Below are 27999 nucleotides of genomic sequence, written 5' to 3'. Positions count from 1 at the left end.
AGGTTAATGGTGGGTGGGGGAAAGAGTTAATGATCTTCTCCACCCATTAATAGGCCTCAGCCACCTTTTGTTAATTTCTAATGAAGCATACGGTCATGAGGGTGGTGCCTTCACAGCCCTTACTGTGAGGTGAGGTTTTGCTTTGGGATTTATATTTTGGAAGAAGTTTCCTGTGCCAGATGAGACTCTGGGCAGCCGTTTTAAGAAGCCCTTCAGCTTTGAAAACCCAGATACCAGTGCTTCTCTCTCTGGTAATGATGTGTTTATTATCTATGGTCAGCCAGTTGGAGGCCCTGTCTGCTGGTCTTTCTGTTTGTAATTTCTGTTTGTGTTTTCTCTGAAGTTCAGGGTGCTGACTTTTTCCCCTGAACTAAGTGAATGATACATGTGCTTCATTAAAGTACATTGTTGACTCCCTCAAAAGTTGCCTTCTTTTTAGAAAAGCAGATTTAAAAGCCTGTATGCAGGCCCTCCTGTGTATACAGGATCCTTGCTGATACAGGTACTTAAAAGAGCACTAGAGTTGGGGTCAGGAGGCAAATGAGAATCATTTCCCATTTCTGACCCTTTCTACTTAGGTAGCCATGTTCATGGCAAGTTCCATGAAGCTTTCTGTGTTTCATTTCATCTCTAAAATAAGACTAGCATTTACCTCAGAGGGCTGTCAGGAGGCTGAAATAAGATAATGTATGCAAAACTCTGGGCAAATAGTAAAGGGCTTTGTAAATATCAGTTATCATTATTGGCATATTAGCAAATTATTGGGAAAGGATGCTGGTTGGACTAACATTATTCCAATTATACTTAAATATCAAAATATGAAATCCTTAGCCTGGCATTTAAAGTTCTCTATAGTGTGGCTCTTAATTCTCTTTCCAGAGCTATTTTATATTATGTACATAATAAACATATTATAAAATGTTAATATAATATATTAGAATTACATTAATATAATATATTAATATATTATAATGTTAGTATATTACTTAATGTTACAATATATAATAATGTTAACATAATATGTAATATAACAATCATAACACATTATGATATATTTGTATTATTTCCTTTCCTGTGCCCTCTCTTCTATCCAGTAGCTATTTCATATTCGATCGTCCACTTCTGAGCCTAAGGAGTCCCCCATGTCTGGAGTGTACTCCCTCCCCACTTCCATCTTGTAAAATCCTGAGTTTCCTTCAGAGTACACAAAAAATCTTTTCATATCCTTCTTTTTTAGAGTGCTTTCCCTCTCAAACATTATAGATATTTTGTTTTAACCGATTTCTACACATATGTAGGCTTCCTGTAGGCAAGGACTGTTTTGTTTCTCTCTTGTTATCCCCTGTTCCTTGAGTGGTACTGGATATTTTTTTAATTGTTGTTCTGAACCTATGAACTCATCTCAGAGGAGAGTGATACTCCATGAGGAATCTTTCTCATTGTTGCAGGCCAGTAACTTGTTGGTAATTTATGGCTCTGCTGAATTGCCTGGGGCATTCAGAGATTGAGTGTCTTGAGCAAGATCTCACAGTTTTTATATGTCAGAGTCTGCGCTAGAACACAAGTGTTTCTGATTCCAGGACTGGCCTTCTATCCATTACCCCATTCTACATCTCACCTTTGTGAATGTTTCCTGAATTGGATTGAAGACTGATACTATAATGTCCATCTACAAAGTGTTTTACATATATTCTTTGATCTTCAGAATCACTCTGTGAGTCTTAGAACTATAATGGATTCTTACTATTAAATTTCAAGGAGTATTTGGTAAGTGAACACATTGTGGGGATGTCCAGCTTCCTAGGCAACAGATCATAGAGAAACTGAACCTTCACAGGGCAAACTGACCCAGCAGCTGGTTGCACTCCCCACTTTGCAGGGAGTACATTACCAGTTCCTTCCTGGCCTCACAGCATTTACTCCACCCTCTTCTGGGAGTGCTCATGCCCACTGCCTGAGTTCTAACAATGGCATTCAGAGCCGCAAAGACCTTCTCTATGCATAAGATCATTCGTGGGAGAGCTCAGGTTGACCCTTCATGTTCTTTACTTCAGGATGATAGCAGCCCTCTTCTTCTCCACTCTACACTGCTGAAATGCTCATTGTCATCACCATAAACGCTTATAATGGCCCATCACGGAGTTAAGTGCTGACTATGGAGAGGAATTTCCACAAAGAGATTAAATCATTGCAGAAAAATTAATTTTCTGCATACTCAATCAAACCAGATACCCAAATTGTCTGAGTCTTTGTACAGTCCCTCTCGCCCCAGTACTTCCTGATCAAAGGATCAGTATGCTCTTTTCATAAGTTGCCATTAAAACAGGCTCATTTACCCCCCTGGTGAAGCCCCTTTTCTTTTCTATTATCTAAGTCTAGTGAAGCATCTACTCCCCTACTGAGCCTATTGTGAAATATATAGGCTGAAATGTTCTATGTATGTCTCCTTTCCAAATACTAAGGTGACTGATTCACCACATAAGAGGTGCTTCTCTGTTCTGAGTGTTCCACACACCTCTAACCTCCTTTGATCAAGCAGAGGCAATCTGCCAGATAAATCTGACAGACCAGCATGTGCCTGTTTCTAGTCCTTATAAGCTAATTGTCTTCCCAAGGGAGGGACCATCAGCTGATGACAACCTGTCTATAGCTACAGCTTTCAGCATTGCAGATGTCTCTTTCTCTCTATCTTTCACATTGTCAAAATTCAGGGCCCTAAAGTTGTGGCTCCTGTAAGACATATGATAGGCAGGGCTACCATGCCAGCACTTTGCTTCAAGAGTATCCTGCAAATGATTCAGCTTTATCACTGGACAATTCATCTCAGCAGTGACTCATCCTGAATGGAAAAGAGAGGGAGAGACAGAGAGACAGACAGAGAGACAGAGGAGAGGAGAGAAGAGAGAGACAGAGAGACAGAGGAGAGGATTGAGAAAGAGAGAGAGAGAGAGAGAGAGAGAGAGAGAGAGAGAGAGAGAGAGAGAGAGAGAGAGAGAAGAGAAAGAAGAGAAGAGAGGAGAAGAGAAGAGATAGCAGTTGTAAGAGTTAGAAAGTGAACCAGCCAGAGGCAAGAATGATTGATGGAGATTTCAAAGAGGAGCTAACCAACTGGAGGAAGAGAACACAGGAATGGAGGCATGTTAGCCCCTATTCAAGCAAAGGTGGAAAAATGGAGTGCCAGGCCAAAAGTGTCATGGTGGCTTCATTCTGGGAAAAAAGAAAGCAAAAGATCACCTATGCTGCTCAGGAACCCATGAGCAGAACCTGAGTTCTGGTGGGAGGGGTTGAAGAGGATGCCATACTGGAGGCTTTTAATGGTCATCTCCCAAATGTCATCATGGCTGTGCAGTCAGAGCTGATGGATTTGGGAGGGTGGGGAGAAGGGGAAGCAGAGGGAAGAATTTGTATTCATCTGATGAGGATGCCTACCTCGACTGTAAAAGTTTCATCCTATCCTCTGAGTAATTCAGGATTATCACAAACTACACCTAGACAGGATGTGTCAGGAGGAAGACTTGAACTCAAGACTTCCTGATCTAAGGCCTACCCTCTATGAAGTAGACCACCCTGCCCCACTTCTTGCTGGTTACAGTTGGTGGCTAAAACAGCAATTTTAGTCTCTCAGGGGAATGATGACTCATTCTTCAATTTAGAATCACTGTGGATGAGTCAGATGGCTAATAGGACAGCTTCCTCACTCATATCCAGATATGAGGTCCAGGGGAGCAAGACTGGGATCTACGAATAATCCACATCAGGATCAACAGAGAGAGGGAGAGACAGAGAGAGACAGAGAGACAGGGAGAGAGACAGAGAGACAGAGAGATAAAGAGAGAGACAGAGAGATAAAGAGAGAGACAGAGAGAAATAGAGAGAAACAGAGACAGAGGAAAGAATGACAGAGAGAGTGAAGGAGACAGAGGGGGGTGGGAAAATGTTCTTTTCAAGGTTTTGAACATTGGATCAAATTTGGAAAATCTTCCAGAAATTGAGACTTCTCTAGTCCAGTGATTCTTAAAGCATGGTCCACAGGCCCCTGGTGGTACCTGAGACCCTTTTAGGGAAGTTTTCAAAATCAAAACTATTTTCATAATAATACCAATACCTTATTTGACTATTAAAATATTCCTCCCTTTTCACATCTATGTAAGGGCAGATTTTCTTTGTACACTTCAACCAAAATAGCATATCACAACAGACTGAATGCAGAAGAGGATATGAGAATCCAGCTGTCTTCTATTAAACATGAAATTAAAGAGATTTGTAAAAATATGTAAAACAATGCCATCTTTCACACTGATTTTTTTCATTTGGAAAATAGTTACTTTTCATAAAAATAGTTTATGCTAACATTGTTAACATAACATGTTCTATTGCTATTTTTAAAAGAATTAATATCTTTCAGTTTTCATTTCTAACATGGCAAATATCAACATATATAGCCCAAAACAAAAGCTCCTTGGGTTCCTAAATTATTTCTAAGCGTGTAAAGGGGTTCTGAGAACCATTGCTCCACTCTAACACTGGAACAAAATGATTCATTATTTACATTTGTTCCGATCACTGACTGGCACAGGTAGTAGTGAATTGATCATTGGAGGTCATTTAATCCAGTCTCCCAACTCCGAGCCAAATTCCCAAAGCTGACCCTATTGGAAATCAAGAGCATGTGACCACAATTTCTTTCCCTTCCCTTCAATTTTTCTACCTGTAGAAATAATGACAAATGTTCTAACTGGCTCAATGGGCTGGTTTGAAAAATGTAGGCTATTATTATAGTTACTATTATGGAGCCTGGAATGCCCTAAGCCATGGGGCCCCTTTAAGTTACACCAAGTTGAAGGTGCTCTTTCAGTCACTATCAAAGCCATAGCCTAAGAGCTCTCACTAATTTCCCATTTACTAAACTAACCAGAAGACAATTTATTTCAAAGTAAAAGACATTTGATAAAATGGCATTGCAGAATAAATGACAAAGAAAATCAATCCATAAACACAGGAACTCACTCTCCCACAAATCATCATAAAATGATGGAAAAGGGAATGTGTGCAGAGAGCAACAAGCATTTATTAAGCACATACTATGTGCAGATACTGTGTAAAGTTCTAGGAGTGCAAAAGCGAAAGTCTCTGGCCTCAAGGAGCTTCCATTCTAAAGAGGAGACAACAAGCACACATACAATATATGTGTATACTAAATGAATACAAAATGAGGTGGGCCACCAACAATGGAGGAGCCTTAGAAAGACTTTAGGGGAGGTGTCATTGGAGCTGAATTTTGAAGGAAAATGAGGGTTCTAACAGGAAGAAATAAGAAGGGATAGCATTTCAAATATGGGGAGCAATGAGTACAAAGTCACAGAGTTGAGAAATGGAGGTTTGCGTGTAAAGAACTAGTTAAGTAGTCCAATATGGTTGAACTATACAGTGCACAGATGAGAGTCATGTACAGGAAGATTGGAGAATTAGGAAGGGGTGGAGTATGATATCCTTGGATAGGGAGCCATTGGATTAAGTGGTAAAATAGATAGAATGTAAAATTTAAAGTCAGGAAGCCCTGAGCTTGAAATCTGCCTCAGACACTAGCTATGTCACCCTGGGCAAATCATTTAACGACTCTCACTCAGCCTCAGTTTCCTCATCTGTAAAAGGAGGATAATCATAGCTCCTACCTCCTAAAGTTATCATGAGAATCAAAGGGTGAATGAGCCCTTTATAGACCTTAAAGCACTATACAACTTTGAGCTATTGCTGCCGTTGTTATTATTGCATAAAGGAGTCACATAACCAGACCTGTGTTTTAGGGAAATGATTTTCACAGTTTTGTGAAGGCAGCATTGAAGTAAGGCAAGGCTAGCAAACAGGAGGCCATTTCAGTTGCCTAGGTTAAAAACAATGAGGACCTGAACAGGGGGTTGAGGGGGATGGCTGTGGGAGTGGAAAGAAGGGGACATATGTGATAGATGTTATAGACATAGAAGTGGTAACTGGTGTGTTAGAGGGATGTTAGTGGGTAAGATATGCATGTGGGTAAGATGTTGATGACCCTATGGTTACCAGCCTAAGCAGATGGAAGGATGGCAGTGGCTTTAACAGGTAGAGTAATATGAGCAAAGCAGAATGGAAATAGCTCAAAAGAAATGCAAGATATACAAATTTAGAGAATCTACCTCAAATGTTCACATGGACTATTTGTACCCAACCTGTGGTAGGTAGAGTATTCCAAGCTCCTATTGGTCTGATCAGTCATAGTCGGACACACTAGAAACTTGACTCTAGCAATAATGATATTACTTTGGTCCTCTTCAAGAACAAAGGATGACAAGCAATAGTTCATACAGGCTAAGCCAGCATTCAATCTCAGTATTAATGTGACCAGTGGGTGACATGTTAGGAAAGTCTGTGCCATCATGAAAGAAAGGAGGGAACGCTTATACTGCTGAGGATGGCCAGTGCATGTGATTGTCATTTATTATTAGGAATGGTTTAGAGGTCATGGGATTACTCCACCTGGACTCTAGGAAGGCTGGATCAGAGGACCTGAGGAACTCCAATGTGTCTCTGATTCACTGATAACCTGCTCAGCTCATGATCCTGCAAGTTGTTCAAGAGCCAGGAGAGAAAAAAAGGGAAAAAAAAGGTGTATTATGATAACACATAAATGCATACATTTGACAGGAGTTAAGAGGCATCAGAAATAATTTGATGTCAGCCCATTTTCCTGACTTAAATGCAGGCAAGAGCTCCTGTTTTTATGTATTAAATATGTAGAGCATAAAAGACTAGATTGTCCAATTTGAATTTCTGATTGAATTGAGCTCTTAAGTATCAGCCTTGTCGTTCAGGCAATTACAACTCGGGAGGAAAGGGAATTATGGAGAAAGGGTAGTTTTCTTTCTCCCACGTTAAAAATTGAACTTAATGGGAATATTTCCAGGCTCTGAGGCACCTTCTTGATCAGCATCAACTTACCAGGGAGACAGCTAGACCTTGCCTTGTATCTGAAAATATTTTATCGGCAGTGACACACAAGAAGGTGATAAATGACATGTTTGAATAAAATTCAGTCAATCAGCACCTCGCCTGTGGGTTCAGATCTTGTCTAGCCTTCAAAGCCTAGTTCCAAGGCCTCTGCCTCTGAGAAGTCTTCCAGAGTTGCCTCTAAGCTTGAAACACTCTTCCCTTTTTCTAACATCATGGTATTTGTCCTCCGCCAAAGGACGTGACATATTCTAAATTGTATCCCATTTATCTGTGGACCTTTTTTAAAAAAGAAAAGTCTTTTTATCCAGTGAATGGATAAAAGTCCTTGAGGGCAGGGGCAAAATTTGTTTTGTCTTTGTATTCTCAATAAACAACACAATGCCAGTGCCTTCCTAGCCCAGAATAGACCCTTAATGAGTGTTTATGGAATCTAATTGAATTTAACAAATTGTTGAATGGAGTATTTGCTCCTCACTAGCCTGAGGAAGCTGTGGGTGTAGAATAAAGTGTCAGATATGGAGTCAGAAGACATGAATTCAAGCCATACAAAAATGAGTCGAAGGAACAATGAAGGCCAATTAGTGAGGGGCAAGAGATTTAGAATCAATAGATAAATCCAATAGTTTGCATTTGTATAGTACTTCAAGGCTTGTAAAGCGCTTTACAAATATTACCTCATGTACACTCATGAACATCTGGGGAGGTAGGTGTTATTATTATAATCATTTTACAGATGAGGAAACTGAGGTAAACAGAGGCCAAATGACTTGCCACACAGTTGGTAAATGTCTGAAGATTTGGAATCAGGTCTTCCTGACTTCAGGCACAGCACTCTGCCCAGTGGCACACCTAGCTGTCCACAGCACATGGAATCCTAAATCTGGAGCTGAAATGGACCTCAAATGCTAGGATTCTAATATAAAAGACTACCTCCTTCTAGGGCTCTTTTGAGGAACAAGACCCCAAATCTAAAAGCATTACAGAAATGCAAGCTCTGTTACTATTATTATTATTGTTCAACACTTAGATAATGAGCACAATCCTCGACCATATGCAGACAAGAAATCTAGTTAGAGACAAGCCATGACAGGCCAACCCTGACGAGGGTCAGTCTGATAACTCAGTTCAAGATTTGAATGGAATGAGACAGTACATCTGGCAGTTAACACAAACAAGTTTACTTAGCCATAACAGGGGAAGGATGCTCAGATCAGGGAAAGGATATTCAGCAAGGGCACAGCATTGATTCAGCTGGATACAGTTTCCCTGCCTCTGCATTGGTCATTGATCACTGTCCTTGGTCAGAAGCCCAAGGGAGGGGCCTGATGACTACTCATAATAGTGAGCATTTATATAGCACCTACTACGCATCAGGAACTCTGCTAAGTGCTTTACAAATATTCCCTCATTTGATCCTGAAAACAATAGCACCTAGAAGGGTAGATGTTATAATTATCCCTGCTTTACAAATGAAAAAACTAAGGCAAGCAGAGGTTAAGTGACTTGCCCAAAGTCGTGCAGTAAGTTTCTGAGACTGGATTTGAATTCAAGTTTTCCTGACTCTAAGCCCAATCCTCTACCCATTTCATCCCCTAGATGTCTAGGTAATCTTTACTCTTACCCTGACTTTTGTACTTAGAGCAAGTTTTCAATCCCCTTACTCAATTAAGTTTCAATATATGATTTAAATACCTTTTAAGGAAAAACTAGCCTGGAAGACTTGGGGCTTACTGTGGTCTATTGTAAGAAGCTTCCAAAAAGAAATGATAGTACATGAATTAGGCCTTAAAGGCAAGAAAGAACCAGATATAATGCAATCAGATATCAGCTGTAGGATGTCAGAGGTTTGCTGAAGACATGAAGGGAAGAGCCAAGTGTCATTGGAGGTCTCCAAGCAGAAGTCACTTGGCCACTCAGTAGGTGTGGTATGCTAGGAATTCCTTTTCAGGTTTGGACTAAATCCCTACTAGGGCCCCTTCTAATTCTAAAATTCTATGATTCTATAAATCCTGGCTAAGGGGCAGGGAAGTGGGAGGTGTGAGAATCCTACAGGCTAGGAATGTAGCTGGCACAGTGAGTTCTGCAGCTGGAACCTGTTGAAATCTCCTAGTGGACAAATTTACCAGTGAATATCCAGGATCTCAGCCCTGGGATGATGAGGGGTCAAGGCGTCAGGCCCCACAGGAGTCGGCATGAGGAGTCATTTACCAAAATCTGACTTTGCAGTCAGAAGCATGGTGCTGAGAAAGGTCTATGGGAAAACCAGGAAGTCAGGGGAACCTATGTCACAATTACAGTGTTGTTTGTTCTGTTTGCCCTTCCTTCTTAAAGAGGACTAGGACACCAGGGAGATGATGACATGACTTAAAGTTGACTTTGATTTGAGGGAGGGAGGGTTGTGCAAGGTCACCAGCCTCACTTTCTCCTCCAGAACCATCTGGGTGCACTGGCCAGATATTCATCAGGACCACATTGGAAACCTTGGCCCTTTTAATCTAAGGCCTTTCCACTTTGAGTGAGGTAACATCCATTCAGTGAATAGGCCTCTTTAAGAAGTGAGTCAAGGGGGGCAGAGCCAAGATGGCAGAATAACAGTAGGACTTTCTAGAGCACTCCCACCAAGCCCAGACAAATACTTGTACAAATTGGCTCTAAACAAATTCTGGAGTTGAAGAATGCATAGGATAACAGGGTGAAGCAAATCTCCAGTGCAAGACAGCCTGGAAGGTAGCCAAGAAATATCTATCACATCACTCTGGGAGCAGGCTGGGAGTACACAGAGGGGACCTGAGCAGACCTTGGGGGAACTGAATCTCTCACATCTGTGATGGTTTCCAGACTTCATGACCCCAAAACACTGAGGACAAATTGGAAGTTCAATGGAAAAAGTCTGTGGGACCAGTACAGAAGAGTGGAGTGGTCTGGCCCCAACTCCAGGGCAGCAGAGGGAGGAGGAGGTGGAGGAACCCTCGGCAGCCACAGCAGCAGCAGGGGCAGCTACAGCCACTGTTTCTGGAGTTCTAGACCCACAGATTGTGGAGGGATCAGGAAGATGACAGTATACCCTCCATCCCTTCTGGAAGCAGAGAACTACCTTGACAAAGAGCTCAAAAGTCAAGTAAGTGGCTGGGGAAATGAGCAAAAACTGGAAAAAGAATCAGATTATAGAATCTTACTTTGGTGACAAGGAAGACCAAAGCATGCAAACAGAAGAAAACAAAGTCAAAGCTCCTCCATCCAAAGCCTCCAAGAAAAATATGAATTGGTCTCAGGCCATGGAAGAGCTCAAAAAGGATTTTGAAAATCAAGTAAGAGAAGTAGAGCAAAAATTGGGAAGAGAAATGAGAGTGATGCAAGAAAATCACGAAAAATGAGTCAAATGCTTGCTAAAGGAGAGCCAAAAAATACTGAAGAAAAAAACACTTTAAAAACACCCCATTAGGTATCATATGGTATGGCAGCCCCACCTATCCTGATGTCTTAAAAAGGGCCCAAAACTCTGACCCAAAATCCCAAGAAGGAAGTACATAGGCTTTTCTTATGAAGATGCAGCAGGCTTCACCAAGATATAGAGCTGAATTTGAATCCTGTCTCAGATACATACTGGGTGTGTGACCCTGGATATGTCATTTAACTTCTCTTAGCCTCCATTTCCTCATCTGTAAAGTAGGGGTTCTGATAGCACCTATCTCATAAGGGTTGTTATACTGTTTGTTCTGAAACTTGCTAGTTGCTAGTTGCTTGCCTCTCCATCATCCTTTCAATTGCAATCCCCTCTATGGTCTGACTGGAACTGTGTGGTGGGCAACTTCACTGCCCCAAGGGACTCCTGAGGTGGACAGAACTGGCCTCAGTCAGATGCCAGCCCCCTATGTTTCTGGCTTCCTATATCCACATACACACTAACATTCTTCCCCAGTGTATTCTATTCCTCAGGTATAGGGAGGATTCCTCAGGAAGGGAATCGTAGCACAGAGAACTTCTACACTGCAAGACTACCCAGAGTAAGCTTCTCCATTGGTTTTCCAAAGAAGAGGGAGATGGGGTGGGAGAGCTGAGTTTTTACTGCAAGCCAGTGGGTTGATTTGTGTAGCCCTATTAGAGCACGGTGGCTGGCAGAGAGGAGAATTAAGTGAAACTTCTGTGCTCTTGGTTCTTTAAATTGGGGTTCTGGGTGTCAGACCTTGGAGACAAGTGACATTGCTTTCTCTTTTGCACATAATTCTTATTTTGGGGAGGTTTGAGAGATCATGAGGATGAGATAAAGTATCTAATCTTCCATCTTGTGTGTTACATTCATTTCCTCTTCACTATTCTACCTGCTCTCCTTACCACCCACTTGGATGATTAACATTGCTTCTTTCTACCTCTGTTCCCTTCCTTCTTCAATCTTCTCCATTCCTCAGCTAGATTAATCTTTACTTATGCAGACATCTGTTCATATCCTCCATCTGTTCAAAACCTTTGGTTGTTCCCTATTACCTACAGAGCAGAGATTCTTAAAATTTTTGGTCATAGACGCCTTTGGCAATATAGTACAGCCTAAGGACCCATTCTCAGAATCATATCTTAAAATGTATAAAATGAAATGCATAATATTACAAAAGAAATCAAATGCATTGAAATACAGTTGTCAAAATATTTTTTAAGACAAATTCGTGAACTCCTGGTTAAGAATCTTTCCTGAACAGTTGATGCTCTTTAGCCTGGTATTCAAGAGTCTCTGTAATCTTATGCTTCCTTAGTTTTTTAACTTTATCTTATCCCCAACCCCTCTTAATTCTACTGCCTTCAGTCTATAAATTATATAGATTGATTTATATATATATTTGTTTGTATGTTATCCCTTCATTGGATTGTACACTACTTCAGGGCATAGACTATTTATTTTACTTAACTTTATCTGATCCACGGCTATTCTTTAGCCAAACTAGATTCCTTCTCATATCCCAGACATGCCCTATGTCTTCCCACCTCAATGCCTTTGCTCATACTTTTCCTAATATCTAAAAATCTCATCATTTGCCTATTGAATTCCTTCTGTTGTTTCATTGTAGAGAATTATTGTATCTGTGTGGATATGGGGCCTGGTTTCAAAATCAAGAAGATCTAAGTTTCAATCAAAATTCTGATATATACTGACCATGTGACACTGGGCTAGTTATCTCACCTCTCTGTTTTCTAGGTAACTCTCTAAAACTGTAAGTTGCAGATATAGAGTCAACTTGGACTGCAAGAAGGAGTTTTCTCACCTGGGAGCAGGGATATGCGATAGTCAGCTCCAACCAGGTCTTAAGAGTAGATTGTTAAATTTTCAGTGTGGGCACTTACACCTTGAAAATTAAGATACAAATCAGGCCTTGACATTATTTTGTTGACTGACTAGACAATAAAGTGATGAAGAAAATGTTAATAATAGAATTAAACTTTAAAGTGCGTCCTGCTCACATTTTTTATTTAAAAAAAGAGCTGGTTATTAAACATTTATCAATGTTTAAACAATATATCACTTTCTGACATTTTCTAGTGTCAGTGAAACCATAGATCCAGTCCCTACCTCTGTGTTATAATAATAGCAATAGCTGAATTTTATTTAGCCCTTAACATATAGTATTTCATGTGATCCTCAGAACTGTAAAGTAAGTACCATTATTACCCCCATTTTACAAATGAGGAAACTGAGGCTGAGAAAGTGACTTGCTAGTAAGTGTCTGAGGTAGGATTTGAACCTGAATTTTCCTGACCAAAGTACAGCACTCTATTCACTGGGACTACACAATAAAAGCATCTTTGCTTCCACTGGACTTAGAATTCCATCCAACAATATCACAACTTAGTAAATTAGCCTGAGATGGCTGACTAAAATGCATAGTAGTTGTATGACTGCCTGATGCATGCATCATATAATTACTATTTGTCAGAGGAAGGACTTGAACCCATATTTTTTCGCTCCAAATCTAACATTTCATCTGTTATGTGATGCTATCTTCACTTGTCACTTAGCTGAAATCCTTTAGAATTTTTTGGACTTCTTCCTCATGCCTCCAGGAACCTCACCAATGGGAAATCTCATCCTCATCCTATACTCTCCAATCTAATTCTCCTATCTCCCACCCTCACCTCTACCACCTGCCCCTTTTTCAGGTTTTTATTGTATTCTCTCTCCCCTATTAGATCATAAACTCCTTTCAGGTAAGGACTGTCCTTGTTTTTTGTATTTGTATCCTTAGGACTTAGTTCAGTAAGTGGCACATCGTAGGCACTTGATAAATGTTCATTGACCGATTGAATCTCAGTAAGAGAATTCCTCTAAAGCAGTAGGGTCAAACTCAAATAGAAATCGGGCCACTAAACCATACATAAGGATCCCTATAGGCAGCAGGTTGACTTAGAAAATCATATTTCAACATTATCTGTGTTCTATTGTATTTTAGTTTCTTTTTCTTAGTTACATTTCCCAGTTGTGTTTTAATCTGCTTTGAACTGCACTGAGGAGTGTTCTGGATGCAATATTAGGGTGGGAAAACTCATGCTTGACACCTTTGCTCTAAAGTCCAACTTAAATGCCAGCTCCTCCAAAAAGTCTTTCCTAATGTTCCCTGTCAAGAAAGACTTTGCTCACTCCCACTCCCTTGGGCTTGACAAACAACTTTATTTACACTCTCTAATTGCTCTTATAATGATGTATTTAGTAACATAGTGGTGCATATGTCTCACTCTTTCTACCAGATTGTAAAGGGGCCACAAACCCAGGAACTGTGTCTTATTTAAGCTTTCCATCCTTCCTCCCCTCCACCCAGTGCTTAGCACAAAGATCTGTTCATAGTAGGCTACTTAATAAATGTTAACTTGAATTAAATCCTTTAGAGCCATGGCTTGTCACAGACACCCCCACTTAATGCATCCTCCCCTAGAGTTCTCTGCTTCCCCTGGAAAGACAAGGTTGTGTAAGCCTCACAACTGTCATTTTCACTGATACTGAAGACAGATGTTCACTGTTGAATGAACACAACATCTGGTTTTCTCCTGCCTGAATGGAGAATATGTTATTTGAGATAGAAATTATCCTGTTTTATCTAAATATGAGTCTAGAAGCAACTTCATACGAACTCGGATTTCCCCTTCTCCCCTTCCTTGGTTATGAAAATGGAGCAAAAGGCAGAGTATAAACCAGAGAGTGTGTTTTAATCAATCAATCATTCATTCAATAAACATTTATTAAGTGTCTACTACATATCAGGCACTGTATTAAGTGTTGGAGGATACAATAGAAGGCAAGAGATAGTCTATGCCCTGAAGCAGTGTGCAATCCAATGAAGGGACAGCATACTAATATATACAAATCAATCTATATTTATAATTTATAGACTGAAGGCAGTAGAATTAAGAGGGGTTGGGGAAGGCTTCCTGTAAAAAGTGGGATTGTGGTTGGAACTTAAAAGAAGCCAGAGAGCTCAATAGGTAGAGCAGAGGAGGGAGAGTATTCCAGGCATGGAAGGTTGTGTGGGTCCTTAGTTGGTCCTTAATTCTCAAAGAGGACCATGACATCAAGATGGTGACCTGACTTGCAGCTGACTTTGACTTGAGTAAGGGAGGGCCGTGCAAGTCACCAACCTCATTTTCTCCTCCACAATCTCTGGGTCCAGTGGCTTGATATTCATCAGGACAACTGGAGATGGTCCAAGATGCAATGGGAGACCCTGGCCATTTTAGGCTAAGGTCTTATCAAATTCTCTCTTTGAGTGAGATACACCCATTCAATGAATAGGCCTCTTTAAGTAGTTACTCATGGGATGCTCCCTTTTAATAAAGAGAAAAACAAAAAAAAATGGAAGATAGCCAGAGAAAATACCTTAATCCAAGAGAGGGAGCAAGCCTCTTCCCTAATGATAAAGGCAAGTTGGATCAGGTCCCCAAGAAAGGGAGGAAGTGACAGTGGAAAGAGAGATAGCTAGAGTGACTGATGGATAGGGATAGCCTTTGACACCTTAGGAATTCTATCAACCCTTTCCCTTAGTCATAGCTGACCTACTCTGCCTGGAGAACTCAGAGGTGGCTAGGGCTTGCTCAACCCGGACTGGAACATCCAACTCCCTTTGTCTACTTTAGAATAAAGCCCCTAACTGCTGGAACATCTGCATATCCTAAGTTGGTCAGGTATTATGTCTGGATAGAGACCACCTTCTCTAAGGCAGATCAAACATAATGAACATGCTTCATCCCACCCCCCATTCCCGCATCACATGTACATACCTCTTTCCATAAAGGGGCTGGGCAAAGCCTGGAATAATTGAGTTCCTTTGGGTCAAACTGAAGAATGAAACTTCTCATGTCTCTAACAAGGCAACCACATTCCAAGTAGTGAGAAGCAGTCTCTTCCAAACCATTTAGACCTCCTATTCCACTGTTGGATAGCTCTAATTATGGAGGAAAGTTTTCCTTCCATTGAGGAGAAACCAGCAACCCTATAACCCTATAACTAGAAGACACTAGAATTAAATAGTCTTAGATCTTCACTCTGAGGCCAAGCAGAGAAAGTCTCATCCTACACCCACATGACAACCTTTCATACCCTACCAAGTTGTGGAGTCCCCTTAAAGCACTACATCATGTCAGTTGTTTTTAATGTTATTAGAGGTGATACAGAATAGTCAAGCAGGAGTGGGGAACCTGCAGCCTCAAGGCCACATGTGGCCCTCCAGGTCCTCAAGTACATCCCTTTGAATGAATCCAAACTTCACAGGACAAATCCCCTTTATAAAAGGGTTTGTTCCATAAAACTTGGACTCAGTCAAAAGGCTGCATCTAGACCTCTATCTATATTATATAAAGAGCCATGCTCAGAGTCAGGAAGACCTATTTTCAAATTCCATCTCTGACACGATAGTTCTGGTATCCTCGGTAAGTCACTTATCTTCCTATTGACCTCAATGTAAATATATAGGGCAGCTAAGTGGTGCAGTAGATAGAGCACCAGTGCAGGAGTCAGGAGGATCTGAGTTCAAATCTCAACTCAGACACTTGACATTCACTAGCTGTTTGACCTCAGGCAGGTCACTTAACCCCAGTTGCCTCATCCTGGGTCATCTCCAGTCATCCTGATGAATATCTGGTCACTGGATTCAAATGGCTCTGGAGGAGAAGTGAGGCTGGTGACCTGCACAGCCCTCCCTCCCTCAAAACAAAGTCAAGTGCAAGCCATGTCATCATTTCTCTGATGGCATGGTCTTCTTCGGCAACAAGAACACACACAATGTAATTATAAACCATGCCATAGAGTTCTAAATTGCACAACAGTTGCTAATCCAATTGAATGGAGAGGATTTTCACACTGGGGATTCTCTGCCCCCAGTGAAATCATTGGTACAGACTCCTTTTCCTTTCCACGCCCACCTCAAATTTATTTGTTTCAAAGACAGTAAAAAGAATAAACAACCACAAACAGTAAACAATTTTAACCTCAGTTGTAGCAGAACCATCCACAACAAGGAGGGCAGTGGTATTTTAGACAAAAAAAGGATTAGAAAAAGCTAGCAGAGGAAAGAAAAAGAAAGAACTCCCAAGAACGAGAGCTTCAAGGTGATGAGGGAGAGGGGAGGAAAGCGATAGCCCTAGAGAGAAATGTCTTGAGAAGTCAAAGGGAGAAGTCTTTCTTTTCTTGGAGTTTGGGGAAGGGGGAAAAGAGGGGGTACTTTTGCAGGTACCTGGCCTATAATTCTAGGAAAGGGGTTCTCATCCTAGGGTCCACAGACCCCCTTTAAGGGGTTTTTGGATAGATTTCAGGGAATACATGAACTTAGATGGCAAAAAATTAAATTTTTGTTTTTCACCAACATTTTCTTTCCTCTGTAAACCTACACATTTAATCTTAGGGAAATTTAAAAATATTATTCTGGGAAGGATTTCACTAGACAGGCTTCACTACACTGCCAAAAGGGTCCATAGCACACATGGTTAAGAATCCTGGACCTAGGGTGATGGAGTCTCCCAGCCTCAGGCCCATAGAGACTAAACTGGCCACTAGAGGGACTGTGGGAGAAAGGTGCCCTCCCCAAGCCTCAGGGCCCTTACCCATCTGTTAGGTGAGAAGATGAAGAGAAGATGGAGGATGGAAATGAAATGAAAGGACTTGGCCTTCCTTAACAGTTTGTAATATAAGGGGGAGGCAGAACCCAATCAAGGCAGACATGAGAAACTTTAAGGAGACACACAGGGGAAAGCGCTGGCCTCTGACAACCTGCCAGGGTGGTTATAAAGATAAAGGCAGCCCCACCCGTATCCTCTCAGTTACCCTTGGCAGGGGGGCAAAGGGAGAAGAGGACTGAATTATCCTGATAATTACTTACCTTAACTCTTGACTGCAGCAGGAGAGACAAGACCTCAGAGGGAGATGATTATCCCCCATCATGCTTTGAAACCAGAGCCCTTTCACTATTCAAAGTCATTTCAATTTTAAGGTATCTGGAATTATGGGGAAAGGCTTATGGAAACTACATTTTTATTCTAATGCTGTTCCTTTCTGTTGGCAGAACAAAGCATCTCCAGCACCCAGGTCTGGCCCTCTGTGGCCTAGGGATCACTTAGAACTTGGTGCTGCTATCTCCTTCCTCCCTGCTTTGAGACTTAGATAGTCTTTCTTACATCCTTCAGCCTTCTTCTATATCATCCCAGAGAGGCAATGTGGTTTGGTGGAAAGAGCATAGAACTTAGAAGGCAAATACTGTCCTCATTTCTTTCAAGAGAAGGAGGAGGAGGAGGAAGAAGAAGAGGAGAAGGAAGCTGCAAACTACAAGACAATTTGACTTCTATTCCAAAATTCTATAATGCAAGACTATAAGTTCTTCTAGTAAGCTTTTTGAGGACTGGTCCTATTTTTTGTTTTTAATCATTTTATCCCCCACCTTGCACACAGTTGTTGTTGAGTCATTTTTCAGTTATGTCTGACTGTGTGACTGCATTTGGGGTTTTCTTGGCAAAGATACTGGAGTGGTGTGACATTTCCTTCTCCAGCTCATTTGACAGATGAGGAAACTGAGGCAAACAGGGTTAAAGTGACTTGCCCCAGAGTTGTACAGCTAGTAAATGTCAGAGGCTGGATTTAAACCCAGGTCTTCCTGACTTCAGGCCTGGCACTCTACCCACTGTACCACCTAGCTACCCCTGGTGCACATTAAAAACTTTAAAACTTTAAAAATTCAATTTTATTTTCCATTCTGAATTCTGTCCCTTTCACAACCCCTTCTTTCATCCACTGAGAAAGTAAATACAGTAGACAATAAATTCTTGTTGAATAAATGAATGAGTAAAAGAATAGTCTATAAGCATTTATAATGGAAAGTGGATAGAATGCTGGACCTGGAGTCAGGAAGACTTTAATTCAAATCTAGCCTCAGACACTTGCCAGTTGTGTGACTCTGGGCACAGTAGTTCAACTTCTGTCTGTCTCAGATTCCTCATCTGTAAAATGGGATAATGATAGCACTTACCCCCTATTCTTGGTGTGAGAAGCGCTCTATAAATGAGAGCTATTAGCCATTATTTTTATTAAGAGAAGGAAGTAATGATCATTGAAATCCTGAATGGCTTCATCAAGAACAGGTCATGCCAGACTAACTTCATTTTCTTTTTTTCACAAGTTAACAGAACTGAAAGATCAGGGAACACCATAGACATAGCATACTCAGATTTCATAAAAGCATTTGACAAACTCTCTCGAGATATCCTTTTTAATAAAATGGAGAGCTGTCTGGCAGATGAGTAAGATGGATTTGGATCTGGTTGGATGACCAACCAATCTCAGCAAGCAGTCATTAATGAGCCAGCCTGGAGGGAGGTCTCCAACAGAAAGTCCCAGGGATCTCTCTGTGGTTCTGTGTCACCATTTAACTTTTTTTTAATCCATGATTTGGATAAAGCCATAGAAAGAGCACATGTCAAACTGATGGTGCGAAACTGGAAGCAATAGCTAACCCAGAATCAAGATTCAAAAAAGAATTTTGACAGGCTAGAAAAATGAGCCAAATCTAATAAGATAAAACTTGGTGGGGGAAAATGTAAAGCCCTTCACTTAGGTACAGAAAAACAATTTCAATTCCACAAATACCGAATGGGAGAGACTGCGGTTAACCAACAATTCATCTGAACGAGACCTGAGATTTGAGTGGACTACAAGCTCAATGGGAGTGTGCAGTGTGATGTGGTATCCTCTTCTCAGGCAACATTGAAACACGGTGCTCAGAGAGAAGGAGGCAAAAGTCTCAATATCCTGTCTCCTGGAGAAATCATGGACAGTTCTAGGTACCACATTTTAGAAAAGACAGATAATAATGATGATGAATAATAGTAGTAACAATAACATTATAGGGTACTTTAAGATTGGTGAAACACTTTACAAATAACATCTTCTGTCTTCACAACTACCCTGGAGTTAGGTGTTATTATTATCATTTTACAGAGGAGGAAACTGAGGCAGGCTGAGGTTAAGTGATTTGCCCAGAGTCACACAGCATGTAAGTTTCTGAGGCCAGATTTGAACTCATGGAGTTGAATCTCTTCCTGACTGCAGGCCTGGAACTCTATCTACTGTGCCACATAGATGCCCAGAATGAGCTTTGGATAAAACCTAAACACTTCTATTGAATCAGTTAATCAATCAAAAGCTTTAGAGTAAATGTGAAAAATTCTGGTTCTAAATTGAAAAGATGTCCTTAAAAGTCGCTGGATGGACTTAGTCCCAAACTTGTGGATTTTGTACAGCTTAAGGTGGAAGCCTTCCAGTCAAGTCCTTGAGAAGGAATCACTGGAGGTGTGGTGGGGGCAGGTGAGGAGAAGGTTCTGGCCTTGACTTCAGTTTCAGTCCTCTCACATACTCTCCCTTCCTCTTGGCCAGAAGAAAACTTTGTAAACTATCAAGGGTTCAGAGAATTTTTGATTTCCCATTGGTGTCCAGCATCTCTAGAACAGCGAGTTATGGTATGTGACATTGGTAGCTGAAAACAAACTAGGTTTGTTGAGGAAAGGAAGATTTCACACAAGGAGTCCAGCAAAGAAGCTATACTATAGCTAATGGGAATTTCATGAGTTCCCCCTGAAAAAAAGGATATAACAATCAGAAGCTATGAGTTACTCCTTTGCCACATCACTTTCTAAGGTTGAGCCCACTCTCCCTGGGCTCTGTTATATATAGGACAGTGTGTCACTGACTTTGGCGGTATGATTATACCAATTATTCTTACGGAGCCCTTTCAAAAAGCTGACTAATGGATATAGCATACGGGTGAGGACTCACAAGAAAGACACCCTCTAACCTACAGGATTTAGCCTACAGGCTGGAAGAAAAGTAGTAGTTATGTCTGGGCACTCAACTCACCATTGCAAGTCGGGGTTTGAGAGTACTTCCTCAGTACCTTCACTATTTTAAGTAATTTTAAGAGCCTATGGTTTTATTTGTTGGTGTGTATATGTCAGTGAAAATAACTTCCTCTCCCCTCTAAGGTAGCACTTCTTAAACTGTGGGTTGACACCCCATATGGTGTCAAGAAAAATTTGGCAACAGTAAAAGGTTTCTGAATATGCATGACCAAAAATTCATTAAAAATCAAACGTGTAATGAATACGAGGTGTTTCTGGCAGTGCTTGCCCATGTTCTGAACACAAAGCATGCACACTTGGCACCATGCATGTTCTCAAGCCATGTGACACCAATGAACAATGTCAAAGCTAAGAGGGGTTTTGAGTGAAAAAAGTTCAAGCAGCCCTGCTCTAAAGCATGTCAGGGGCTGTCTTTCTGAGTCAGCTAAAAAATCATCACCTGTTCCCAACTTGCTGTTCTAGGATTTTGTATTTATATTGCTATCAAACACTATCCTATTCAACCAATTCAATTCAGTTCTGTTGAATAAATACTTTATGAAATGCCAACTTTGCTCCAGGCATTGTGCTAGGTGTTTGGGACACTAGGACAAAAACAAAATGATCTCTGCCCTTAGGAGAGTATGTTCTATCAGAGGAACACAACATGGACACAGAGTCTCCCTTGCCTGAGGCCCACCATTCCAGAGCTTAGTCTGTCTTTCATCACCACAGCACTTATTAAGCCTTTGTTTTCTGCCAGAAATCAAACAAAGCCACGCAAAGAGAGACAAAAACATTGCCTGCCCTCAAGGAGTGCACATTCTAATGAGAAAGTGGCTAACAAGTAGATAATACTCTGTTTCTGTCTCTGTCTCTGTGTGTGTGTGTGTGTGTGTGTGTGTGTGTGTGTGAGTCTGTCTGTCTCTCTGTGGTCTCTATCTCTGTCTGCCTGTCTGTCTTTGTCTCTCTCTATATACATACATACATATGCTACATACAAAACAAACAGAACATAGTCTGAAAGAGGAAGGCTGGAGTGTGGGGTTAGGGGGATGAGATCAGAAAGCACCTCCTGGAGAAAAGGTAGGGTTTGAGCTGAGTCTTGAATGAAGTTAGGGAAATTAAGGGGTAAAGGTGAGGAGGGAATGCATCCCAGCCAGTACACAGGCATAGAGGGGAGAGATGATATGTCATGTTTGAGAAATTGTAAGTAGGCCATTGTTTCTGCATCATAAAGTGTCCAAAATGAAGTAAAGTATAAGAAAATTAGAAAGATTAAAAAAGGGGGCAGATTACATAAAGAGTTTTAAATGTCAAACAGAAGTGTTTAGACTAGATCCTGGAGACACAGGGAACAAATGGAGCTAATTGAGCAGGGAGGTAGCACGGTTGGAATTCTACTTTAGGAATATTACTTTGTTACCTGAGCAGAGGAGGGATTGAAGTGAAAGACTTTCGTCAGAAAGACTTAAGGGAGGGAGACCAGTTAGAATGTGATTGAGATAGTCCATCCAGGAGGTGATGAGGGCCTGCACTAGGGGGAGGTAAGAGGTTGCAGACATAAGAGAGAAAGGAAGGGTAGATATGGGGAAGATGATATGAAGAAGGGAAAGGAATGCATAGGGGAAGTATTGTGAAGGTAGAAACACAAGATTTAGAAATGGATTAGATATGTGAAGTGAATACCACTGGGACACCTGTGCAGATGACACCCAGGTTGTGAACCTCGGCAACCAGGAGGATGATGGTACCTTTATCAACAGTAGGGAAGTTCCAAAGAGGAAAGAGAAGTTCTCTTTTGGACATGTTGAGTTTGAGATGCCCATGGATATCTAGATTGAGAAGTTCCAAAAGGAATTAGGGATATGGTACCAGAAGTAAGAAGACATGGTAGGGCTGGATATATAGATCTAGAAATCATGTGCACACAGATGATAAGTGAGCACATTGGACCTGATGGACAAGATCGTCAAGTAAGACAGGATAGAATGAAAAGGGATAAAGGTCCATGGCAGAGCCCCAAAACAACGGTTCAACCTTCCTTTACATCCTAACCTCCAAGTAGGTTGAGGACCCCCTGACACTGTGGTTTCTGCTTCTGCTCTCCTAGAACATCCTGCCAAATGTGGAAGGAATATCAACTTTGCCAGGACCACTGAATTGTCTGAGGAAACGATGCCTGTCTTATCCTGTGAGTGCCATGTAAGTATTCATTGACTGCTTCATTTGGAGGCAGAACTTGATCTACCTCCATATCTGCCACCATCATATGAGAAGACTTCAAAGCCCCCATTATCCTAAACCACTGGAGACCTAGGAAAGTGAGGCTCACTACTAACATATAGGCTTCTAACCTAGCATCTATTGCTTTCTCTATCCCTAGGACTGAGAAGGTAAGACTCTAACTTTGAGTTTCTCAACTTTGGACTTGAAAGTTAACCTGCAATATCTTGACTCTCCTCTCTACTCACAAGCAACCATCCTCAGCCCAGAGTCTACTGCTGCAAATGGAGGCATTGCCCATCAATCCCCGCTTCATTCTTCTATCTGAGAAAAAAAGCGTTAGCTCCAAACTGGGGAAGGCAGGAGAAAAAAAAGAAACTTAGCAGATATCTTTGTTGTATATTTAAAAGGCATAGCAAGTTGTACACAACAGATTTATAGTTTCATCTTTTGCAACCATCTTTTTATTATACTATGACATGGGAATACTTGTTTTATTCCATAAATTAAAAATAAAAACAATTGTAAAAAAAAGAAAAGAAGCAGCAAGTCAGCCTGCAGAATGGTCAGACAACATCTTCCACACCAGAATGGCCCTGTCCTAGACCAACAGTACAGAAACTTACACAAGTTAAATAAATGCTTCACATGAAAAACATCTTCTGGGCATGCCATTCCCATCCATTTTGGAATTACCTAAGGGAATTAGGCCAAGCCTGAGTTTACCTAGCCGTTGAAAACCCAATTCCCAATTTCTTACTGACCCAGAAGCCTGATGGTCCAATCCTTTCTTTTCTAGGGTTGGGGAGAGAACATACTGATGCACCCTCTGTCATAGTGGAAGGTTGTAGCTCCAAAGAAAGGATGCTTTCCCACTTAATGTTATAAGTCTACTGTCTCCTGCTCCCCCAATCCATGAGAATCAGAGAACTCCTTCCCTTGATATTTCCCTTTCCTCCTCCTCTCAGCTCCATCCCCTCAACCCTATTCCCCCCCAATCCTTATCCTCCTCTGTCTTCCCCTTCCATTGAGAGCCCTGGAGCTCCTGCTCCATCATTAACAGTCTTCCCTTGACTCTAGTCCTCTTCTAACTTACTTGCTTCTATCTGCTTATCACAGCATCTTCTCCAAGACTTTTTATTCTCTCATATCCTAAAAAAATGGACCATATGGAGGAAAAGGCATCCTTCTTGATACTCTCCTTCCATCCTCACCCAGTAGCCCTTCCTCCTTTGAAATTCATGCCATCCCTCTGTATCACCAAGACCACAGCTGTAGTTAGCCTTCACTGGGCTCTAGATCACTCACCTTTCTCATGGAGTTCAGTCCCTTGCTCACAGTCTTTCTTTCTAGCCCAGTCTCTGTCATTATAGTCAGGAATTTCAATATGCCTGTTGATATCACCAAAAATTCCTTGGCCTTCTAGTTCAGTCACTTCCTCAATTTCCAGGACCTACATTTTAACCCTACCTCAGTCACCCACAGGGATTATCATGACCTAAATCTCACCATCACTCATAGCCAAGGCACTTCCATTATTTGGGATTCCTGAATTCCTCTCAATACAACTTCCTATCCTTCCACTTCTATTTATTCTCTTTATTTCTACTAAACATATTCTTCATCCTCACCATGACCTCTACCCTCTCAGGGAACTATTACTTAAAATAAGTAGAAAAATGATAGGAAGAAAGTTTTAAAACTCAGAAAAATTAATCAACATATCCCCAACATTTTGCTGTTATATGCAGTGTTCCACACTCCTGGAACCTCATTTCTGTAAAAGAGCCAGATTAGGAATATTTTCAAATCTGTTCCTTAGGGCCAAGCTTGGTTATTTAAATTTTATGCCAATAAGTTTAATCACTTTGTTTGCATACATTTTATGTTATATTTTTCATACACATATTGTCTTCCCTCAGTAAAATTTAATCTACTAGAAGGCAGGACCTATTTGGTTTTTGTTGTTGGAACTCAAACTACTAGCACACAGTAGGCACTTAATACATGCTTGTTGAATGAGTTGGATACATGTGTGCTCACCAGTTACCACATGCCCCTAAGTCACTATGTTTGATTTGCCTAAGCAGGGATGAGGAACCTGAGGCCTCCAGGTCACATGTGGCTCTCCAGGTCCTTGGGTGCAGCCTTTTGACTGAGTCCAAGTTTTGCAGAATTAATCCTTCTATTAAGGGGATTTTTTCTGTGAAGTTTGGATTCAGTAAAAGGGCCACACTTGAGGACCTAGAGGGCCATAAGTGGCCTCAAGGCCACAGTTTCCCCACCCCTGGATGTGTACTGAGCACCTATATGTTCAGTATTCTAAGATTAGTCATAAAGGGGAGAAAAAAACAAATAAAGAATTACCCCTGCTTGTCCTTAGAGAGCTCAAAATTTAGTTGCAGAGATGGAATATTTGCATCCAAACAGAGGACAGTCTAGGTGGAACCAAATGATTGATGTGAATAGTAGGCACTATGAAGAGATTGAGTAGTGGGAACTAGAGTAATCAAGGAAGACTTCTTGGAGGAAGAGGAGAGGACAGGAGCTGAGTCTTGAAGGATGGGTAGAATTAGTTAAGAGGAGACTGTGGGAGGAAGAAGGGATCACAGAATTTTGAATTTGAAGGGTCTTTCAAAAGGTCCATTCTCAGACCCAAGCATCAGTCACTCTGAAGGCAGCCATGCTATTTCTAAGTGTTTAGCCTGGGAAAGAAGCCTTACAGAGGCACACGTCAGTTGCTTCCAAGGATCTGCAGGACTGTTACATGGAAGAAGAGGAAGACCCATCTTCCTTGACCTCAGAGCACAAAACTAGCTGGAAGTTGCAAAGATTCAGGTTTCCTAAGGGGCTACTTTATAAGTAATGAGCTCCCCATCACTAAAGGGCTCCAAGCACAAATTGGATAAGCCCTTGTTGGGAATGAGATGCCTTCAATAGAAATAAGGAAGGTGGTGAGGGGAAAGGCTGTTGGGAGGAAACTGATATCGTTTTTAACTGATTGAGTAGTAGAGGAGATTCCTATACTGGTAAATGTTGCAACTAGATACAGTCTCAAGTCACTTTCACCATTAAGGTTGTATGAGAATGGGAGAGACGTTTCCAAGTCATGTGGTGAACATTTTGCCTTGTCATAAGATTATAGAATCATATATTTAAAGCTAGAAGAGAAATCAGGGGCTGTCAAATCCAAATCCTTGTTTTATTGTTAGAGAAACTGAGTTTTAGAGAGGTCATCACTTTACCAATATCACATGGCTGGTAAGTGTTGAAGGCAGGATTTGAACTTGGGTCTTCCTCACTCCAAGAGCAGAATGCTATCCATTATGGAGAAATCTTTTCACTTTCGCTACTTTGCTTCATGGTGCCATCACAAACACTTGAGACAAAACAACCCTCAAAGGACACTGTCATGTTACTTAAACAAAAAGCCCAGTGACAAGAGCTAATATAGTGAGAAAGGAGGAGAGTAGGAGGAAATGGGGAGGAGTCTGAAATATTGCCACCTCCTGTCCCCACCCTACTGCTCCCAGTAAGGCCTGAGACACAAGTACCGTCCCCCCTTGACTGATCAGCCATCAACCTTCACCATTCTGTCCAAATGCTCTAAAGGAAATTACTCCATTAGGAACTTGAAGGATTTTTTTTCTTTGCTACTCTAAATAAAACATATTTTAGTGGGAAGTTTAGGAATAATTCAGTAGAATCTGTTGTTTTTTTCCCCGTCCAAAAATATGTCTCTACTTCCAGCAGAGGGTGGGGATTGGGGAGTGGGGACATTAACACCTATCAATCTGTGAGAAACATCTTCAAGATATAGGTATATAGAGATATAGAGATATAGATATATGTATTTAGCTGAGAAAAATACATAGATGATTTGGCATCAGAGTAAACTCTTTAGCCAGAGGGGGGACTTAGTGATTTAAGTAGCTACTTTTAAGTTCAATGTCTCTCTGGACCACAGAGTAGAGTCTTTCCAAGGTGAATAAATAGAGATTGATTCCTTTTCCAGAACCATAGAGTTCTGTAAACTCTCATAGTTTTATTGACCTTGAACAAAATATCAGGCCTTGGCTGCAAGTTTAAGGCTACTTCTCTCCCAACTCATTCCACCCACCTAAATTTGAATTACACAACTTCTCTCTTTCCCTGAAACTAGAAGTTCTATTCAAGATGTTTGGAGAGATTGTTGTCTTTGAAGAATGGGATCTCAAATCCTGCCTGGAGGCAGGAGGATGGTCCAGATGACCTCCCGCATACTCCCCCAGTCTAAGAGTTTCCAATAGTTCAACACCAGGAAAGATATGTACCCCTTTCAAAGTTTCACCATAGGTGGTACATGGAAAGAACTGACCCATAGTGGAATATTCTCCTTCTCTTAGCATTCATAGCATCCTTCAAGGCTCAACTCAAGTATAATTTTCTACAAGAAAACTTTTAGATTCCCCTAATTGTTAGTGTTTCTCTAACTCCTCACATTAAATTATGTGAATCCTTGTTTGTCAAAGAAGGAATTGGACTAGATAATCACTAAAGCTTTTGGGGGTTTTCTTGGCGGTGGATTGGGGCGGAGGTTTAGTGTTGTCCTGCAAAGTACACCAAACATGTATTATGATCTTGGTTAAGATGATTTCATAATAATAATAAAAGTATAATATAACATGAATAATAATAATGTCCTTGATCATTTCTTTGTACCTTAGTTTCTTCATCTGTAAAGGTGAAGAGTTAGGAACCTCTCTTAGGTCACTTCTAGTTCTAAGTCCTCAATGTCTATCATATTCATCTGTTTAAATGTTCTATTCTATCTCCCTTTCCAGTAGAATATAAACTCTTTGAGGTAGGGACTGTTTCATTTGTCTTTGTCTCCCCAGTTCCTAGTACAGTGCCCGGCACAGTGTGGGCATTTCATAAATGCCTGTTGAATTGAGCTGGACTGGGACAACTGCCTCAAGGTCACTTCTGTTGTAGGTATCCCAGGTTCCAAGACAGGGATGTGCAGGGAATTCTAGCAATCTCTGAGTGATTCTTTCAGCCCAGGCTGGTTTGACTTGGATCAGATATATACATGTGCTGGGTCCACGAGCATAAAACAGCACCTTCCCTCTCCCAGTGAGACAAGGACCCATCCCCTATGCTTGGATAGACCTTCAGTCCCCATCATAGTCTAACAAAAGCCATGGTTTGAGTCGATGAGGAGCACCCTCCTCTTGTCTCTCTCTCTCTCTCCTCTCTCTCCTTCTGCCACTAATCACATCTGACTTCTGAAGAGTCAGATTTAGCCACATCTGTCTTAGCACAGCCAAGACTCCTTTCTTCCCCATCATCACTTGGGACAGAGAGTAGAGTTTCTCAAAAAGACTTCATTAGCAACTAAAGGAAAGATGAAACAAAGCAAGCCTCAGAGTCCAGAAGCGTCCAGGAGCAGAGCCAAGA

The 27999-nt window shown here is 41.2% G+C and overlaps 1 long non-coding RNA gene across 1 annotated transcript; it reads left to right on the top strand.

Annotated features, from left to right (window-relative positions):
- The first annotated feature begins 135 nt into the window (after positions 1 to 135).
- On the top strand, positions 136 to 27987 carry LOC140504767 (uncharacterized). The gene is made up of 3 exons (XR_011967235.1): positions 136 to 251; positions 22448 to 22539; positions 22721 to 27987. It is a non-coding gene; the product is annotated as an uncharacterized lncRNA (long non-coding RNA).
- Positions 27988 to 27999: the final 12 nt, after the last annotated feature.

Source organism: Notamacropus eugenii, chromosome 5 (genome assembly GCF_028372415.1).
Source record: "Notamacropus eugenii isolate mMacEug1 chromosome 5, mMacEug1.pri_v2, whole genome shotgun sequence".
In the NCBI taxonomy this organism is placed as follows: Eukaryota; Metazoa; Chordata; class Mammalia; order Diprotodontia; family Macropodidae; genus Notamacropus; species Notamacropus eugenii.
This window is presented reverse-complemented; position numbering and strand designations above follow the sequence as displayed.